Consider the following 12,470-nt stretch of genomic DNA (forward strand, 5'->3'; position numbering starts at 1 on the left):
GTCGCTTTCTCTACTCCAGCTCTCCACTCCTCAATCTTGGGATCCAACCCCGGTTTCATGCGAATATCATCATAAAGGTCTGGCTCCACTGTCAAATCCCTTACATCATCCCCTTTCTGTATCATATGTATCCCCATCTTCCCTACCTCATCTCTCAACCTCATCAAAGACATAGCTGTGCAAAGAGAATGCACACTCTTCATGCTCAAGGCATCAGCAACCACATTAGCTTTCCCTTCATGGTATATAATATCCATGTCATAATCCCCGATCAGCTCCGTCCACCTCCTCTGTCTCATGTTCAACTCCTTATGAGTGAAGATGTACTTGAGACTCTTGTGATCTGAAAACACCTTAAAGGTCGCCCCATAAAGATAGTGCCTCCAAATCTTGAGAGCAAACATAACCGCACCCAACTCTAGATCATGTGTCGGGTAGTTCTCCTCATAAGGCTTCGGCTGCCTAGAATCATAGGAAATCACTTTCCCGTTCTGCATTAACACACAACCCAACCCATTCTTTGAAGCATCTGTATACACCTCAAAGTTCTCACTCCCTTTAGGTAGTTCTAAGATTGAAGCTGTGGTCAAACGCTCCTTTAAGGTTTGTAACGCCGTCTCACAACTTTCATCCCAACGAAACTTGTTCTCTTTCCCCATCAAAGTTGTCATAGGTCTGGCTATCTTGGAAAAATCATTCACGAACCGACGATAGTATCCTTCTAAACCCAAGAAACTCCAGATCTCAGCCACATTCTTCGGTGCTTCCCACCGAGTAACTGCCTCTATCTTTGCAGGATCCACAACAACACCCTTCTTTGAAATCACGTGCCCCAGAGACGCAACCCCTTCTAACCAGAACTCACACTTGGACAACTTTGCATACAGCTGATTGTCTCGCAAAGTCTGTAACACTATCTTCAAATGCTTCGCATGTTCCTCCTTAGTCTTAGAAAAGACTAAGATATCATTGATAAAGACCACCACAAACCGATCCAAAAACTGTCTGAAGACCCGGTTAATCAAATCCATAAACACTGCAGGTGTAATAGACAACCCAAACGGCATCAAAACATACCCATAGTGGCCATACCTTGATGTAAAAGCTATCTTTGGTATGTCCTCCTCCCGAATCTTCACCTGATGATAACGCGACCTCAAATCGATCTTAGAAAAGACAGCTGCACCATTCAACTGATCAAACAAATCATCTATCCTCTGTAAATGATACTTGTTCTTCACTACAACTCTGTTCAGCTCCCTATAATCGATGCATAACCTCAAACTCCCATCTTTCTTTTTCACAAACAAGACTGGTGCTCCCCATGGTGATACACTAGGTCTAATGTATCCCATCTCAATCAGATTATCTAGCTATTTCTTTAGCTCCTCCAAATCCTTAGGACCCATACGGTACGGTGCCTTAAAGATTGGCCCCATCCTCGGTTTCAACTCAACACTGAAATCTATCTCCCTATTCGGTGGCAACCCCGGTATCTCATCTGGAAAGACATCTGGAAACTCTCCCACCAAAGATATCTACTCAATTGTCGGACTCCCCATACTATGGTTTCTCACATGGCATAAGATCAACGGGCACCCCTTCCTCAGATAAGACTTCAAGGTCACTACTGCAATCAACTTAACTTTGGGTTTGACAACAAACCCACGATACGACACACTAATCCCTTTAAGACCTCTCAAACAAACCCTCGTTTGATGACAATCTATCTTAGTCTTGTACTTACCCAACCAGTCAATACTAACTATCATCTCAAAACCCTCCAAAGGAAACTCTAACAAGTCCACTGGTAGGTCAACCTGCTCGACAATCATAAACACACCTCTATACAACCGCCCACAAGATACAGACTCAACTGACGGTATAAAAACTTCATTTTTTACAGACTTATATTCACTCAAACCCAAAATCTTAGCATGACTCGATGATACGAACGACTCTGACGCTCCCGAATTAAACAAAACAAAGGTAAAGACTCAATTAATAAGAAAAGTACCGGTGATAACGTGAGCATCATCCTCAGCTGCCTTCTTCTCCATCATGAACAGCTTACCACTAGTCTTATGCCCACCTCCCTGAAAAGTACTAGCTGAGGTAGACGGCTTAGCAGCCGACCCCTGGTTGTTGTTGTTGTTCATCGCCGGTCTCTGATATGAATTACCGCCATTGCGGTTAGCCCCACCATTATTGTTACTCTGACCACCCCGGTTATTCCACGACCCAGCCGGCCTGTTACTAGCATAACTCTGCGAAGGACCCTGAGAGAAACTCCCCTGCGACGGTCTCTTGAAACCCCCACTCACAGCACTGGTGCACTCATGCCTCTTGTGGCCCATACCGCCACAGTTAAAACAAGTCATACCCCCTCTACTACTACCTCCACCACGACCACGCCCATAAGAAGCCCCGGCACTAAACTCCGAACTTGAAGAGTAAGTTCTCACCTGGTTATGGCCGCCCCTCTTATAACTAGACTGACCACCACCCTCACTCTCAGCCTTCCTCTTCTCAGAAGCTCTCTCTCGGTTCACCTTGGTCATCTCCACCATCCTCTCAGCTCTCCCTGCATGCTCATACACTTCTTTAACATCAGTAATGACTCCTACCGGCAACTTCTCCATGATCTTGGGTGTTCACCCCTTCTCAAATCTTAATGCCAAGTTCTTTTGGCTCAGCCCCATGTCCTTAGCATACCTCGATTTCTCGTTGAACTTATGATAGTACTCAGCAACTGTCATATCAGAAGTCGTCTTAAAATCATCAAACTCCTCTCTCAGCTTACTGCGCACGTGTTCTAGTACAAACTCTCGCCTCATGGCTTTCTGAAACTCATCCCATGGTATCGCAGGTAACCCCTGTTTCACATACATATCCAAATCACTCACCTTAACCATGTCCTACCACTCACCAGCTGCTTCCCTCAAGTAGAACGCAGCCTGTTCCACTCGAAGCTCCTCAGGACAATGAACCAGATTGAGTATATTCTCCATATCTCTATGCCAATTATCCAGCAGAATTGGCGCTCCAGTTCCCAAGTACTCCTTTGGATTGAATCTCGCTATATGAAAACTTATTTTGGAGTGATTCGGCCCTGTCTCCTTATCTTTTCCCACTCTCTTCAAAGCCTCAATAAGAGCATCTTGGTGCCCCAACATCTTAACGATTTCATCCACGCTCATGTTTTCGGCCCTAGCATACAAAGCATTTCTTTTCGGCGGCATCTTGGAACTATATAAGAAAAGGTAAATATGAACACACATCCCATATCTCAAAACACGAAAATAACCTGAACAGCACCTACTCGATCGAGTACCACAACCTACTCGATCGAGTTGAGGTCACTCGATCGAGTTGCCCACTTACTCGATCGAGTGCCTCGACTCCAGAACCTGACCAGAAAGCTCCCAAAAATGTACTCGATCGAGCCAGCCACACACTCGATCGAGTTGACCCCACTCGATCGAGTGTCCTTTCCTACTCGATCGAGCGCCCAAAAATAGACTTCTGCCCAGAAACGGAAAACCACCTAATTGATCGGTCCGTTTCGTGTTCACAAATTAAGATGTGGTCGTTGGTCACGGTCGAATCAAAACACAATTTATAGCTTAACTAGCAACTCTACAATTAGTAAAGAGGCAAGTAAAGGTCGGATCCCAAGGGACGGGAGTTGAAATGAGATTTCTATTGTAACTAGCGGTGTCTAAGGGGTGTCACAAGTTGGGTTGATGTAGAAGGTTACTAAACTAGAATAACAATGAAAATAAACAAGCAAGATGAATAAAAAGGGGTGTAAACAATTGATTAAAGGCACTAGGGTGTCATGGGATCATAGGGGAATCATGGGATATGATCATACAAACATGTTCTCAAATTATAAGCCAGCAATTATTGTTGTGATGGATTGAGTTGGGTTATATCTTACAATCTTAGGAAAGTTTGGGTCCCGGAGCCGAATCGATTAGATTGTACAACACCTACAAGTCGACTTAATCTTCCCTACTCAACAACATGCATGGTCTAATGAGACTCGAGTTGGGTTATGTCTTACAAGTCTCATTGAAAAGATAGGAGATGATAGTAAATGCAAGGATTCATAGGCTTAGCATTTTATCAAGTATAAGATGTGCATGAGTTGAGATCAAAACAAGCAAGCAAATAAAGCATGAAAGCATATTAATTTAAGCATGAATCATTCCCCATGTTGGTTTCCCTTAATCACCCATTAACCCTAGCTAAGAGACTACTCACTCATTATCATGTTGATCATGCTAGCAAGGTTGTCAATCATACCAACAATATGAAACATGATGAATAAATGAAAGTAATTAGCAATAATTAAAAAGGGATTAAGAAATTATACCTACTAATGATTCCAATAATAAAGCAAGAATAATAGAAGTACTTGAATGCTAGATTGAGAGGTTGTCAATCTCCCAATAATAACCCAAATAATCTTCAATTACCCAAAATAAAGGATGAACAAAAGAGAGATTAAAGAACTAAAACTTGGATTAAAACTTGATTAATACTTGATTACAATATTGAAGAGAGATTTGATTGATATTAACTACACTAATTATTGATAAGAAGAACATGCTCCTCTAATTAGCCTAATGGGGTATTTATAGTGAAAATTAGGGAGGATGCATTAGGGTTAACTAAGGGCTAAACTAGTAATTACACTTTTTAAGTTGAGCAAGGAGGACCCGGTATTTTCTGAGAGAAGGGCTTCTCTTTTCGTAGCTTGAAGAAGGCAATCCGTGCTGTGAATAAATCCGGGCGGAATAAGGTCGGGACGGCCGGATTTGGGCGGTGGAATCCGAGCGGATTCTGGGGAATCCGGACGGATTGTTGAGGGGGAATCCGAGCGGATTCAGGTACGGGACGCTCGGATTGTGCAGGGGCTGGACGGACGGATTGCTGGCAATCCGCTCGGATTGTCAGTCAACATAGTAACTTCTTCTTTTCTTCCCTTTTCTTCATAAATTCCTTGGGGATTTCCTTGGGGACTCAAGGATCTTTCCTCAACATTGCTCTTCTACTATGATATGTACAAAGGCCTTCTAATCTTGTCTCTCCTTGATGCTTGGTCATTGAATTCGATCAATTTAGTCCCGTTTTGCCATGAAAATGCAAGATTCTTACTCCTTTCCTACCAAGGGATCAAAATCTCAAAGAATATGCAAAACAAAGAACTAAAGATAAGAAATGACCCAAATAAGCACTAAAAAGCATGGAAACAAGGCTAATTCGGGGGCTAAATATGTGCCAATTATGGTCACATCAAATATCCCCAAACCGAACCTTTGCTCGTCCCGAGTAAAGAGGTGACAAAGACTAGGACCAATACTAACCTATCCTAATAATATAGCCGATATTAGACAATTAGCGGGTCTCACTCCGCCCCTTCAACTCACAACAAGACAACCATGAGGTAGGATACCTTCTTGCAAGGCAAGGTGGGTCTTGCCAAAATGGCGACACATCCAAACATTAAAGCACACAAAACAAGTAATGGATGCATCTACAAAAGAATAGCCACTTTCCTCATCTAAGTTGCGGAAATTATCTACAAGGGAAGCAATTCAAGGGTATACAATCCTTCATAGATGCAATTTGTTCAAACTACTAAGCCTAGAAGGATACCAATAAATCACCTCCAAAATGTGTCAAGCTAGGGTACCTTTGTCCTCAATCGTTAAATGCTTTTGTCAAGAGTAGACTCCCTATGGTGTTAGAAACACTGGAGGATCGCGGAATTCCCCCTCTTGCCTAGACAAGAAGAAGGGTCGTCCCCTCTCTACCATGCACAAAAATGGATACGGTGGATAAAAGGGACCAATAGATATTTGAGTTTCTCTTTGGGAGTTTACTTTTGTTTTTGTTTTTCCCCCCAATTTCTTGTGGCATTTGACATTTGAGAACACTTTCTTTGCCATTTCTTTTTGATTTTTGGCATTTCAATACTTGACAACTTTTTTGCATTTCTTTTTGAACATTTTCAAAGTCACCCCAATTAGTAACGAGGGTGCCTTGTATTTGAAGCTTAGGAGTTCTATTTTTGCTCCTTTTTTTTCTTTTGATGCATTTTTGCAAACTTTCTTTCACTTTTCATTTCATTGAACTCAAATTGATTTCTTTTTGTGCCCATTCCCTTTTGTTGACAAAAATATGGTAGAACATGGACGATGGATGTATGGGTGCATGGTTTCAAGGGTCACCTTGGAATAAACGGTAGCCAAGGAGTTATCACACCACAAGGTACTCTTGACTCGGCCTTAAACCATGGGTCAAAGGATACTAGCATGACACATCCTAGGGTGTTTTACAAATATTCTAACAAGCAAAGTCTTAAGAACAAAAGGCATCTACTAGGGCCTATATACACTTGTCAAGCTTCCCAAGTAGACGGTTTCGCAAAATTTTTCTAACATGCAAACTACATGCCATGATGCAACTACCATATAAACATCCTAATGCATATGATTCTACCAACTAATATGACAAACAATCTAAATGCAAGTCCTAAGTTCACATTGTTGTACCGCATCAATCAAAATGAAGCCACATAGTCATTAACATAAAGAGGAAAAAGGAGATTGGAAAGATCATACCATGCGGTCTTCAATATCCTCATGTCTCAGATGTGGCGTAGTCAATCAATGTGAACAAGGATAAAACAAACACAATATATACAAGACAATATATACAAAGGAAATGAACTTGTTTTTGGGTTTTCAAAATTTTCAATTTTTAGGATTTTTGATATTTTTCAATTTTTATGGGTTTTTTGAATAAGAGTTAAATGTTAGAAATCCCATCCCCACACTAATATGGGTATTGTCCTCAATGGCCAAAATGATGGAAATTATGCAAAGATGATGCATGATTTCTATACTAAATGCAATTCTATACTAAGCTACACTACATGATGCATGGTTTTTGTTATGACGGAGAGGATAATTTAGATTACCTCCCGTTGCGTATGCATTAACTTCCCCAAACCGAGTGAGACACTATTGCTAATGTCCAAGGATGGGTATAGTTCATGCACACACTATGCTATGCATGAAACTAGTTTGTCATTTTGGATTTTACAAATGGGAACAATAGAATAAGAACACCTCAATGGTACCGAGGTGTGAGTCCTTTGATGTTGCTAGGACTACTCCAACAATGATCAAAATGAAATAAAATACAAAGAGACAAGACACAAACCATGGGAGTGTAGGAGTCTCCAAGGCTTGCTAGTCTTCCATCATGCTATCATCATCGTCACTTCCCTCATGAGAAGTGGTCACATTGCCACTTTCCTTGTCATTTGCTTCTTCACTTTCTTCCTCATCTTCACCATTTATTTCTTCATCACCACTTGCATCTTCCTCAATATTATCATCAACTTCTTCATCATTTCCAACAACCTCATTGTCTCCCACCACGTCCTTAGATGCACCCGGAAATAAGACTTCTCTATCCGCCCAACTAGGCAAAGGACAAGATGGATCAAGGAGTCCTTGCCTAGCTAGATGTAGTAGGGGTGGATATTGAACCAAATACGCATTTTTCCGATCTTCATGGGCTTGCTTGTGCATTGCTTGCATGAGAAGAGTCACATAGTCTTTCCCAATTTCAATTCCTTCCGGTTTGAACTCTTCATACTCAAAGGGGTAAGGTGGTATGACAATGGAAGAGGAGGGAGCTTCAAGATCACCCTTTTGTTGTTGAATGATATACTCGGCTTCTTCGGAAAGGGGAAGTAGATAATTGGTCTGGTGGACGCTTAGGCGACAAATCTTCGAGGGCAAGGTGAACGATCTAGCTTCACTAGTTAGCCATCCATACTTAGTGTCAAGGGGGTTATGGGCAACCCACTTGAACTTGTGAATCATAATATGCATATCAATAAGATGGCCACCTTCCTTTGCTTTGTACTTGCTATCCTTATTGAAATTAGGATCAAAGTGCTTGGCTAGGAGTGTGACTAGGCCGCCATTGACAATAACGGTTGTGCCCTTCTTCCCATTATCAACATTAAGCCATCTTTCTACCAAGAGCCTCAAAGAATTGTAAGGCTTGGTATGAATTCTTCCGATATTCAAAGCCGATTCAAGGAGAATAAAATCAAGTCTTGTGAAATGATTGGTGTCTTTCCTAGCAATTATGGTATTTCCCACAACCTTGTGCCATACTCTTATGCCCGGATGATGGACCAAAAGAGCACGACATGCATGAAAATCCTCAAATTTCTTCCCGGAGATTGCCTCCCAAAGAGGCTCGGGGTCATACTTTCCATAATGCTTAAGATAACTTGATTCATCACTAAGACCCAAAATTTCACCCAATTCCGTAAAGGTAATGCGTCTACTAACATTAGCTAGACGAAACTCGAGATTTTCTCTATTCTCAACTTTGGTGACTTTTAAAGAACTTAAGAATTCCAAGACAAGGGAGGGGTATGTCAATTCCTTTGTTTCAAACAATTTCTCCAACCCCATGGCTTTGAAAAAGGCTTTTGTTTGTTCAAGAACACCCAATTTTTCCAAGGCATCTTTACATATGAATTTGGTGGATTGAATAGATTTCATAACAAACTTGACAAAGGTATTTCTATGGGTATCGGAAATAAAAGTTACCTCCGGATAATGCAAAAGTTGATTAATTACCGGAGTAGAAGGTGTTGATGGTTCCATAGAAGGTTGTTGTTGTTGCACTTCCAAGTTTGGTGTTGCCACCACCATAGCCAAAGCTTTCTTTGTTTGAAGAGCCTTTTGCCTTTGTGAGAGTGCCTTAGCCTTTGGTGCCTTTGTTGCCTTTGTTGCACCCTTAGTCCTTGCCATTGATGAGCTTAACCAAGAAAAGAGTGAAAAATCTTCAATTTGTAGGATGCCCAAATCGATTTGAAGGTGAAAGGCTTTGCCTTTATGAAAATAAAAATCGACTCAAAGGTTGAAGATTTTGTTCTTGGTTTTGATTTTTGTTGAAGAAGGAGTGATTAATTTGTTGTTGGAAGGGTGGTTTGATTTGTTTTTGTTGAATGTTGTTGAGGGTTTTTGTTTTTATGATGGAGGGGATGAGGGTTTTGATGTTGTGGGTAGTGTTTATGAATGAATGAATGAATGAATGAAGGTGGGAGGGGTTTTAAAGAGGCCGAAAGTTTCAAAACTGCAGGGGCAATCCGTGCGGATTAGGCTCAATCCGTGCGGATTCTGCTTCTTCTACTTTTGCAAAAACTCGCCTAAAGACGGGCGGATTTGGTACAATCCGCTCGGATTTGCTGAACACGGGACGGGCGGATTTGCTCAAGGACGGACGGATTTCTGTCCAGAGAAATTTGCTTGTTTTCTTCAGCGGCAAAGACGGGCGTCTTTTTCCCAGGACGGACGGATTCTTCAAGACGGGCGGATTTTCAGAAATCCGCTCGGATTCTTTAACAGTCAAGAAAATTTCAAAATTCAGCTCAGTTCAAGACGGGCGTCTTTTCTGCAGGACGCTCGGATTGCATAAGACGGGCGGATTCTTGGGAATCCGCTCGGATTCGTCCTCTGTGTACACGGATTCAGTTCCACCCGTGCACAGCGCATTCCCTTTATCATTCTTCCATTCTTTCTTTCAAGTCTTATGTTCTTCTTTGTGGGGGCACTACTAAGGCATGGATAGCCTAGGCAATTGCCATCCCCACACTAAGGTAAAGCACTACACATCAATTGAAATTGTTAGTCCCTCCCTCACTTCTCTCTTACATGACAATTATCTTGATCAAAGTAAATAAAAATCCAAAGATGACAAAAATGCAATACAAGAATTGAAATGTAAGTTAGGGAGTTAGAAATATTTACAAGTGGTGGTTTAGGGAGGACTCCACCAAACTCTCATTCTTGATGAGATGTCAAGGGGGCATGTTCAAGGTGTTGTTGATGTTGCTCAACACCTTGAAGAAGTAATCAAAAGCTTGGTCATTATTATGGTAGAGGTCCTCAATAGACCGTGGCCCTTGTTGTTGATCATGATCGATGGCATGTCCAATGTAGGGATTAAAAATCCCTTCAAACTCGTCGTCCCAAAGACCACAAACTTCATTGAGTTGATCATTGAAAATATCTTGCTTAGATGGAGACAACTCTCCCAATTTCTTCTCTTGGCCAATGAGGCCATCCTCTTCTTCCTTGGTTGATTTTGATGAGCTTTGCAAGCTCTCCTTGTCATAATTCAGTTGCTCTTCGAATGGAGCATCTTCAACTTTCTTCCTCCATTGGAGTTCCGATTTCTTCCTTTCATCTTTTCGGCTATAATGATCAATCATGAAACACGGCTCATGCAAACGAGGAGCTCTCATAGTCTTGTCAAGATTAAAAGTTATGCTTTCATCTCCCACTTCTAGAGTGAGCTCTCCATGTTTCACATCAATCACCGCACCGGCGGTGTGTAGGAAAGGTCTTCCTAGGATGATTGGAATGTTGGAATCTTCCTCCATATCAACAATGACAAAGTCCACCGGGATGAAAAACTTCCCAATTCGCACGGGGACATCTTCCCATATCCCTAACGGTGTCTTCGTCGATCTATCGGCCATTTGGAGTGTGATGTTGGTGCATTTAAGCTCTCCCATCCCCAACCTTTTACTTACCTAGTACGGCATGACACTCACACTAGCCCCTAGATCACATAAGGCTTTGTTGATCGTTGTGTCGCCAATGGTACACGGTATTGAGAAGCTTCCCGGATCCTTTAACTTTGGAGGTGAACTCCCTTGAAGTATTGCACTACTCACCTTAGTGAAGGCGATAGTCTCAAGTTTCCAGATCGACTTCTTCTTTGTGAGGATATCTTTCATATACTTCGCATAGGCCGGAACGTGATTGATTAATTCCGTGAAAGGAATTGAGACTTCTAAATTCTTCACAATTTCCATGAACTTTCCAAGTTGATCATCAAATTTGGGCTTGGATTGACGACTTGGAAAAGGAAGTCTAATCACAATGGGCTCCTTCTCCTTGGCCTTGTCTTCACTTTTCTTTGAACTTTCTTCTTTTGTTGATTCTCCATCTTTGGAGTTTTGCACAATTTCTTCCTTTTCACTAGCTTCCACAACTTCATCCTCAACATGCTTCTTCGGTGCTTCATACCTTGTACCACTTCTCAAGTGAATGGCACTAACCGTTTCATGTCTAGGGGGATTACTTTGAGGTGGTAATTGCCCCTTTTGTCTTTGTGAGGTTGAAGATGCTAGTTGAGTCAATTGTGTTTCCAATATCTTGGTGTGAGCTAGAATGTTGTTGATGGTGGTTTCCTTTGCTTGGCTATCTTTTTGCATTTGGGTGAAAAATTCTTGTTGATTCTTTTGCATTTGGAGGACCGCTTTTTGGACATCAAAACCTTGGTCATTTTGGTGATTGTATGGATTTTGATTTTGGTAACCTTGGTTTTGATTGTAAAAGGGTCTTTGATTGTGGTTTCTCATGGGTGGTGGAGTGTATGTTGTTTGAGGGTTTTGAACATTTTGGTTTTTGTATGAGAGATTTGGATGGAACTTGGTGTTCTCATTGTAAAAATTGGAATAAGGGGTACCACTCTTGTAAGCTTGGAAAGCATTAACTTGTTCGGTTGTTCCCCTACACTCACTTGGGTCATGACCCAAAGTTCCACAATTCTCACATATCCCACTTGGGATTGATGAGGATGCCGTCATGGCATTGACATGATGCTTCGATGATTTTGAGTTTTCCTCAAGTCTAGCCATAGCTTGTTCAAACTTCAAGTTGATTGTGTCAATGTGAGCCCTAAGTTGAGCACCCAATTGAGTAACGGAGTCCACTTCATGCTTTCCTCCTCTAGTAGCCTTGCGAGGTCTACTATATTGTGAGTTATGGACCGCCATTTCCTCAATCTTGTTCCATGTTTGATTGTCATCAACTTCGGTGAACATTCCATTTGATCCCATATTGAGAATGTTCCTAGAATCTTCATATAAACCATTCCAAAATTGTTGCACCAAAAACCATTCGCTAAGTCCATGGTGAGGACATGAGCGACAAATACCTTTAAACCGCTCCCAAGCTTCATACAAAGACTCTTCATCCCTTTGCTTAAAACCCGTAATTTGAGCTCTTAGCATGTTGGTCTTTTCCGGTGGGTAGAATTTTTTGTAGAAAGCTAGAGCCAACTTCTTCCAAGAATCTATTCCAAGGGTGGCCTTATCAAGGCCCTTCAACCATTGCTTTGCGGTGCCGATTAAGGAAAAAGGAAATAAGACCCATCTAATTTGGTCTTGAGTCACGCCCGTTTGAGAGATAGCATCACAATAATCGCAAAAGGTTTCCATATGAGAATGAGGATCCTCACTAGGCATCCCCCCAAATTGGCTCCTTTCAACTAGTTGGATGAAGGCGGACTTGGCAATAAAATTTCCGGTGAGATGTTGCGGTGTAGGAGTACCATTTGGTAGATTATCC

General features: G+C 41.7%; 1 non-coding gene across 1 annotated transcript; it reads left to right on the plus strand.

The window, feature by feature from the left end:
* Positions 1–12,026: 12,026 nt before the first annotated feature.
* On the plus strand, positions 12,027–12,133 carry LOC141634709 (small nucleolar RNA R71). The gene has a single exon (XR_012539434.1). It is a non-coding gene; the product is annotated as a small nucleolar RNA R71 (small nucleolar RNA).
* Positions 12,134–12,470: the final 337 nt, after the last annotated feature.

Source organism: Silene latifolia, chromosome Y (genome assembly GCF_048544455.1).
Source record: "Silene latifolia isolate original U9 population chromosome Y, ASM4854445v1, whole genome shotgun sequence".
In the NCBI taxonomy this organism is placed as follows: domain Eukaryota; kingdom Viridiplantae; phylum Streptophyta; class Magnoliopsida; order Caryophyllales; family Caryophyllaceae; genus Silene; species Silene latifolia.